The sequence below is a fragment of the Loxodonta africana genome, chromosome 23, assembly GCF_030014295.1.
Source record: "Loxodonta africana isolate mLoxAfr1 chromosome 23, mLoxAfr1.hap2, whole genome shotgun sequence".
Taxonomy (NCBI): Eukaryota; Metazoa; Chordata; class Mammalia; order Proboscidea; family Elephantidae; genus Loxodonta; species Loxodonta africana.
In genome coordinates this window covers 4,628,813-4,636,075 of record NC_087364.1, presented here as the reverse complement: position 1 = coordinate 4,636,075, position 7,263 = coordinate 4,628,813, and the positions used below count along the sequence as shown (strand labels likewise).

Below are 7,263 nucleotides of genomic sequence, written 5' to 3'. Positions count from 1 at the left end.
TTCCATCCTCTGAAAAGAATAAGCACAAAAGGAATGCATCCAGCCTGTTGAAATAGAATCTCTTGAAAAGCTCTTCCCCATTTATTGTAGAGCTATCTTTTTTTTCTCATACCCATGCTATGTCCACCACCCCGTGCCCCGTGCCTTCCTTTGGAGCAATACAGATGGCGTTGAGAGCTTTTGAAAGACCTTTAAGAGCAATAGAGACTTTGCTCAATTCCCAGAGAACAGAAGGGTCTCATCTGTAACAACTGGAGCCTCTCTCAGCCCAGAAACCGAGTATTCAGTCACTTCCTGAGCAGGGTCTCCCACATGTCACACTGCTTTGCTGCAGCGGCCTCAGGAGGACTTATAAATATGCATTTCAGAATCGCATCCTTGCAGTGGTGCACACATAAATCCCTATAAACTGTCGCAATGCAGAGAGTGAAGGCTATAGTGTTTGCATCTGGGATTGACTCCGGTTTCTCATTTTCCAACAACCACAAAAAAATTAACATTTTTATAAATTCGAGATTTTCTCCCTTTTTTCCAATATGATTTTATAACTGAAAATTCATGCCCAAGTTCGCGTTTTTCAGTCTAAATTCTGCCAATGTTTTCCACAGAAAGGTTTGTTCACCTACATTCCTTTTTCTCCTCTATCTACAGTATTGATTTTCAAACAATATTCAACTGAGTGCCATATACTACTGAAAATGCTGCTTCCTGGGACCCAGAATCAAGAAGTTTCTGTGTGTTGTAGCCATAGATGGAAAGAGCATATTGCCCTTTTTCCAAAGGCAGGTATAGAGGAGATATGCGAGATGACTTTGCAAATTACATCATGACAATAAAAAAAAAAAAAAAATGACGGGAGTGTGGAATTAACCATCATACAAGCAAGCGCCCTTTCTCCGGTGCCTGCCCTTCCCCCGCTCCGCCATCTGCACTTGCGCCCGCCTGCTCTAGATTTCTCTATTAACAAAGCCCCACCTATTGATTCGGCTTTAATTCATCCTCCCTGGCTCCCTCCCTCTCCTTTCCCCGCCCCGCCCACCTAGAAAACACAGTTCGTAATGCTGATTCCTTTGTCTGCTGAGTTATGGTCTGAAAAGGCACGTCCTCTCTCCTTCGGGGGAAGGTTTCCAACAGCTTGAGGTTTCAAATGCTCACTAGCCTGACAAATAAGGAGAAAAATTAAGGGTCGATCCCTTCCAGTTGTCTTTCAACAGTTTCTGGAACTCATGTAAGAAGGAATTTAATTCAGATTGTATTGAGCAAGAGAAAATACAACAACCCTTCCCACTGAATATTGGATCTTATTAGCAAACATTGTGCTTTATTGTACAATCAGTATTTTGTTAAAAAATTAATGCCTGCGAAATGAGTTTTTGATACAAAGCCGCATGGCTGTGACTTTTTTTAGTTTTTAAAAACATTGATCTGCTCAATAATTCATCTTTTATTCTGTTAGCCTTACTAAATATTAAACAGGTGAAAGTTAAATATTTGAAAGCTAAATATAGGCTCGAAGCTCTCAGAGAGGGTTTATTAATGAGATGGCTCTAATTTTGCTGTCTCATGTTAGCATTTCGTAAGATGCCGTGAATTGGCACTCTCTGCAGGTGTGTGCCAGTCATCTTCTTCCCTTGGATCCTGCCAGTTTTGCAGTTGGGATTTTTGTGCATACAGCCTCATCTCTGAGCTGCCGGTAGCGTTGCAAATGGTCACTCTGGATTGAAAACAAAAATGGGAGTTCCGAAACATAAAGAGTTATGCGTGCTATCTACAGCCTAGCTCCATGAAGCTCTGGAAGTAATAGACAGTTGACCACCATTGACGGTGATCAGCATGGATCGCCTGGCTGGATTATCAGGCCAAGACTTGTCTCTGCTCGTTCACCAGCCCCCTCCTTTTCCCAATCACCATTGCATTTTCCTTAGTAATCTGGTTAACTGAAGCAGCAGCAGAGTTTCTTTCTTGCTGAATAATCTACAGGATTTCATCTGAGTTGATCCTCATGAGCTAAGAGATTTAAAACCCCTTCTCTTAAGGCCCCTGACAACACACACCTTTTAATTACTAGCAATATTCCTTCTACCTTGCTCAGAAAATAATTTTACATTGCACGCCTGGGACACAACTTGCAGAGTAATTTTCATCCAAAGCTTTCAACGCTCTTTGTCAATACCACCTCGTGTATCTTTGCAACACCTTGCTATGGTTGATAAACATTACTACCTTAATCCTGTTGAAAACTTCTTTTTCTTTGAAATAGTATGTGGGAATTGACTGTGAGATGTAGGTTGCTTTTAAGTGAGCGTCTTTGGTTTTAAATGTGTCCAGTAGCAGAAACTCATGCTTGTCCTAAAATGGCCTACCAGGAATCTAACCACTGAAATTGAGAAAACTCGCATCTCCTGTTCAAAAACAAACACCAAAGAAAAGACTCGCCGAAGGCCAAACCAAGCTGTAACATCAATTCTGAGTCCAGCAACCCAACAATGTTTCAGCATATTAGAAAAGAGTAAACCATACCGTATCTAAATCCAGCCTTCTGCTTGGAGAGGGTCCATAAACAAGCTCATAATGTCATCACTGGGAAAACAAACAAGTAGAATTGATAAACAGCTTTTGTCATGGAGTGTAGGAACTGGTATAGGCCTTGGTGACATTGGCTGTATAACCAGACCTCCCCCCTCTGCCAGGTCCCCCAAGCTCCATCAACGCCTCTACAACCAGCTCTTCCGTACAGATACATACGTACTGTAACTATTCAGTGGAGAAGGTTGCTCGTGATAGCAATACAGTTTTCCACATGGTAGACTAAACTGTAAGCTGAAAGTGGACTGGAAACACAATGAAAATGTTAACTGGTGACACACATCCTACTTTTATGTTTTATTAATGACAGCTGTGCCATATTTGTAAAATAATTTACATAATATGTTAATCCTGCAAAGGAAGGGGAATGGGAGCTTACAATTGCGTACAAAATTAGCGCTTGCTCTGCCTATGCCAAAGGTACATAATGTTTTAAAATTTTTTGTATCAGTAGCCCTTATTAAGCATATATTGCATTTAAGAGCTAGTCAAGATCAAAAATTTGAATCTACTTTTTAAGGTATAGAATTGCTAGTAAATATGCAAAGTGGCTTTAGACTTGTGTTTTTTTTTTTTTTTTTTAGACTTGTTACAATAGTTTTGTTTTAAAGAACTAGCGAAGATTCCATAGCAAATGAGACACACATGAAATGAAAGGCAAGAATCCTCTGAAATCCTTTGAACTCATAAAACCAGTTGGAATGTGGTTGCCGGTACTTACGCAAGACTTCCAGCACCTGATTTTCCATCAGTTCATTCACTTATTTCTTACTACAGCATTTTTCACATATTTGGAAACACCCAAGGAGCCCTGGTGGCACAGTGGTTAAGCTCCTTACAGCCTTGGAAACCCTGTGGGGCAGTTTTACCCTGTTTTTTTATAGGGTCGCTATGAGTCGCAGACTCAACAGCAGTGGGTTTGGGTTTCGTTTTGTTAAATAGCCTGTTGCTCAGCTAGTGCTCAGCTATCCTGGAGATTAGCATGGACCCAGTGTGACCCATAACCCTAAATATCTGGCTACATAATTATACCTCGAAGATCCTAAGGAATTCCTTCTCTATATCTCTAATGCTTCATCCTCGACACTGAATGTGTCTAAATGCCCCGAAGGCTTGGGGTTGTGCTGCCAGCATTGAAGATAGACCCTGCTTCTGAGTGCAAAGGGGATTTGAGGCAGAGACACTTAGGTAAAAGAAAAGACAAATTAATTATCTTGTCAAATCCTTCTCAGATAGCACAAATGCGGTAGATTGGTGCATAAATGAAGTATCACCTTCCAGTCACACTGAGCATACTTTTTCTTGCTTTTTTTCATGTTCCAATTCTTGTTCCAAAGGTATTTGTGAATTAGTGCAGATTTTTCAACAGCTGTACAAGGGGGAAACGGGGAACAATTTTCAGTATTAAATAAGTCAAATTGCCCTCATATATGTATATATGTAGGTTTAGATGATACACGCTTGAAGCATGATACCAGTTCTTCATAGGGAACTTGATGCCTATTGAACCCCCAAATTGTGAATTATTATTAATAAAACTATTTAATACATTTTTAATTAAATTTTCCAAAAATATTAGTTTGTTCAAATCATTTTGATTTAAATTTTGATATTTACTAATTATGATCTGTATTTCACATGAATATCACGAAGAGGAATCATGTATAATTAATCCTCAGATGAACTTGTATTGAGATTCTTTTCTGTAATGAGTAACATACTTCTATTTTTAGTTTTCTTTAAAATTTTTTCATGTTGAAAAATTTTAAAGGAAAACTAGAATCCGGAGACTGACTTACATGAAAATTGCTATGTAAGTAATAACAATTTATATGATAAAATTAAAATGTTTCATATTTTCTGCAACAACAATCATTTCTCGTATACAACCACATTATAATCCATAGATGTGATATGTAAAACTCATGACTTATTTTCAAATCTAACAATTGCTCTTAGAATTTTAGTTCCAGTTTCTCTTCCTTAAGTGGTATGATGTTTTTCCAAGTTGAAATAACAAAAAACTACTTACAGAAATCTAAAAACTACCGTGATCCAAGAAAGGTTGCTAATTCGCTATAACCCTCAGTAGAACATAAATTATAGGAAAAATCTTGATTGTAGCACCATAATTAGTTAATTTCCTGAAATAAAGGCAAGAAAAGATCTATGACATGTGTAATAATTTTTTAACATTGTATTAATTATTTGGAAACCCTGGTGGTGTAGTGGTTAAGTGCTACGGCTGCTAACCAAAGTGTCGGCAGTTCAAATCCACCAGCTGCTCCTTGGAAACTCTATGGGGCAGTTCTGCTCTGTCCTGTAGGGTCGCTATGAGTCGGAATCGACTCGACGGCACTGGGTTTTTTTTGGGTTTTTATTATTTTATTACTCATTCAAATACTTCAGTCTATCAAAAACAGTGCTGAGAACTTTATGTATTTTTTTATTTTGTAATTATAAAGGTATGTTTGGCACAACGGTTAAGCAGCTCAGCTGCTAACCAAAAAAAATGGCGGTTGGAACCCACCCAGCAGCTTCTTAGGAGAAAGATCTGCTGATCTGCTCCTGTAAAGGTTACAGCCTAGAAAACCCCACGGGGCAGTTCTACTCTCTCCTATAGGGTTGCTATGAGTCAAAAATTGACTGGACAGCACCTAATAACAATAATTTGTAAAGGTAGAGGATAAGCTTCATTTTATTTAGCAGTATATGGTCTGACTTGTAGATTTTATGTATTTAGATATAGTATGCGGGCCTCTGCTTTTAATCTTTTAACTGAAGCCCTCAAATGTTAGGCATGAACCTGAATGAATGAATGCATAGCCTTCCACCAGCACTGATGTTAGTGTCAGGTTCTTTGGCTTGTTCTGAGGGAATTACTGGGGAGGGTATTTAAGGAATATATTGTTGAACTTTTCAGTAAAGGATTTAATTTTGTTGTTCAAATAACTAGTAGGGCTCCTACAATTTTTACTGTAGTTTCTTGATTCATTTGTTAGGTGAGAGTTTAGGTGTTTGAGTCTATAAGTAAACCAGGATAGACCTAATCTACGAATATTATAATCCATGCTGAAACGGTACCAAAACACTGCGAGTCCCATTTCTTTTGTCCCTTGTGCTATTAAGTAACCAGATGGTCAAAACCAAGGAGTTCTCACAGATTAAACCTCAGAAACTTGACACTGGAAAATAGGGGATGGGGAGAAGTCGATTTCTCCCAGCAGCAAAGACAGTCACTCTCTTGATACCTCAATCCTGTACACAGAATGCAGTACCTGGCATGTAATATATGTCCAGTGAAAATATTTGTTGAATAAACAAATGAAGGAATAAAGAAAACATACTTCATCTGTGACTAACCACATAGAATAGCTAGAATAATTACATTCCAAAAAAGGCTTGGAATACACCAGCATCATTCAAGATTCTCATTACCAGCTTGGGTTTTGGTTTAACCGTGTGTATACTGGGTACTTCATGCCATGAGTCCTGGTTTTAGTAAGCTGATTCCTTTGTCCAGTACTTCCATTGACTCCTCAAAAGTTCTAGAACAATTTTGGCAAGTCCCTTTATTTAAGAAACGGGATAACAGCATGATGTTCCCACCAAAACCCAAACCCACTGCTTTCGAGTCAATTCTGACTCATAGTGATCCTGTAGGACAGGGTGGAACTGCCCCATAGGGTTTCCAAGGCTGCAGTCTTCACAGAAGCAGACTGCCACATGTTTCTCCTGCAGAGTGGCTGGTTGGTTTGAACTACCGACCTTTTGGTTAGCAGCTGAGTGCTTAACCATGGCACCACCAGGGCTCAACAACTGATAGAGCCATGCCATTATGTCAGCTAAATAGCAGGTTTGTCTGGCACTTAGAAGATTACCAAAATGTTTGCTAAATAGTTGAATGAAAGAATGCAGGATAAATAAAGAGTAAAAAGGATGCTGTACTTGCCCTGACAGTAGATAAAAGTGTAAAAATTGTGTTATAGCTCGGGGTGCGTGCATATTGGAAGTGGTTATGACATCACATGAAGGTAGAAAGGAAGAGAGGCATCAGAGCCTGCTAAAGTAGACAAGCTTTCCTTTACAGGCATGATGACCAGGCATCTTTTATACCGAGCAATACAACTTGGAGCAGCACAAAACCCAGACTCACTCCGTATTGCAACATTTCCACTGTAACCGTTAGGATGATCGTTGACTTTTAAATGTTTGGTTAATAATTTGAGGCTTTTATTTCTGAAACCTCAATACTTCCTTTGCAACGCAAAACAGAAATACCAAAATACAAGAGAAAATGAGACTGTTGTTTTGGTATTTCCAAGCCTAGATGAAAACAGGAAGCCAGCACACTAATAAAAGCTCCCTGACATGAGCAAATTCCCTGCACGCCCCCGTCCAGCACCCCCGACTGGAGCTTTCTCTGTGCTCCAGAAGCAGCTCTAGCGGGGCCCTCTCCTCTTATCTCCTAACTTTGGAGGTGTGAGAGATAGAGGCAAAGAACGGCAGGAATCAGAAGCTCAATAAACTAGAACTGATACATCACATTAGAAAATAAACACCAGAATGTGATGGTAACCCACAGAGATGTCAGAGCAGCAATGTATGCAAACCCACGAGGTGTGCATATCTCTTTTCATTGCTTGATCCTGAGCCATGTAAAGAAAGGGACTCTAT

The 7,263-nt window shown here is 39.4% G+C and overlaps 1 long non-coding RNA gene across 1 annotated transcript in view; it reads right to left on the bottom strand.

Moving 5' to 3' along the window:
• Positions 1-687: 687 nt before the first annotated feature.
• Positions 688-7,263, bottom strand: part of LOC135228587 (uncharacterized) — a 54,906-nt gene continuing 48,330 nt past the window's right edge. Inside the window, exons 3-4 of the long non-coding RNA XR_010319176.1 lie at positions 2,521-2,580; positions 688-1,159 (exon numbers count right to left, since the gene is read on the bottom strand). This is a non-coding gene — a long non-coding RNA (uncharacterized LOC135228587). The remainder of the gene's footprint in view (positions 1,160-2,520; positions 2,581-7,263) is intronic.